General features: G+C 48.1%; 2 non-coding genes across 2 annotated transcripts; both read left to right on the plus strand.

Annotated features, from left to right (window-relative positions):
* Positions 1-271: 271 nt before the first annotated feature.
* On the plus strand, positions 272-345 carry Pmar_PMAR029683. Its single transcript has one exon. It is a non-coding gene; the product is annotated as a tRNA-Arg (tRNA).
* Positions 346-586: 241 nt separating this feature from the next.
* Pmar_PMAR029684 lies at positions 587-660 on the plus strand. The gene has a single exon. It is a non-coding gene; the product is annotated as a tRNA-Arg (tRNA).
* Positions 661-898: the final 238 nt, after the last annotated feature.

Consider the following 898-nt stretch of genomic DNA (forward strand, 5'->3'; position numbering starts at 1 on the left):
TGGTCGTAGGTTCGAATCCTGCATCGGATATACATTAACCTCACTTCCTCTTCATCCATTCTACGTCAACGAAATCGGGCATCCGATGTGAAGCTCCACCTAGTTTGCACAAGACGCTGAAGGCAAGCACATGAGATAGTGGTGCGCACCAACGGCTGTACCTGAGCAATCCGAATTCCGCTCACGTATTCTGACGGATTGACCAATTACCGCCTAAGCCATTTCGGAAGAGTATTCAACTTTAATATCAATCAAAGTGACTAGCTTTATCGCCCGATTAGTTCAGCTGGATAGAATGTCTGCCTACGGAGCAGATGGTCGTAGGTTCGAATCCTGCATCGGGTATACATTAACCTCACTTCCTCTTCATCCATTCTACGTCAACGAAATCGGGCATCCGATGTGAAGCTCCACCTAGTTTGCACAAGACGCTGAAGGCAAGCACATGAGATAGTGGTGCGCACCAACGGCTGTACCTGAGCAATCCGAATTCCGCTCACGTATTCTGACGGATTGACCAATTACCGCCTAAACCATTTCGGAAGAGTATTTAACTTTAATATCAATCAAAGTGAATAGCTTCATCGCCCGATTAGTTCAGCTGGATAGAATGTCAGCCTACGGAGCAGATGGTCGTAGATTCGAATCCTGCATCGGGTATACATTAACCTCACTTCCTCTTCATCCATTCTACGTCAACGAAATCGGGCATCCGATGTGAAGCTCCACCTAGTTTGCACAAGACGCTGAAGGCAAGCACATGAGATAGTGGTGCGCACCAACGGCTGTACCTGAGCAATCCGGATTCCGCTCACGCATCCTGAATCGGCCACTCGATGTGAAGCTCCAACTAGTTTGCACAAGACGCTGAAACAGCACATGAGATAGTGGTGCGCAC

The sequence above is a fragment of the Perkinsus marinus genome (genome assembly GCF_000006405.1).
Source record: "Perkinsus marinus ATCC 50983 genomic scaffold scf_1104296968418, whole genome shotgun sequence".
Classification (NCBI taxonomy): domain Eukaryota; phylum Perkinsozoa; order Perkinsida; family Perkinsidae; genus Perkinsus; species Perkinsus marinus.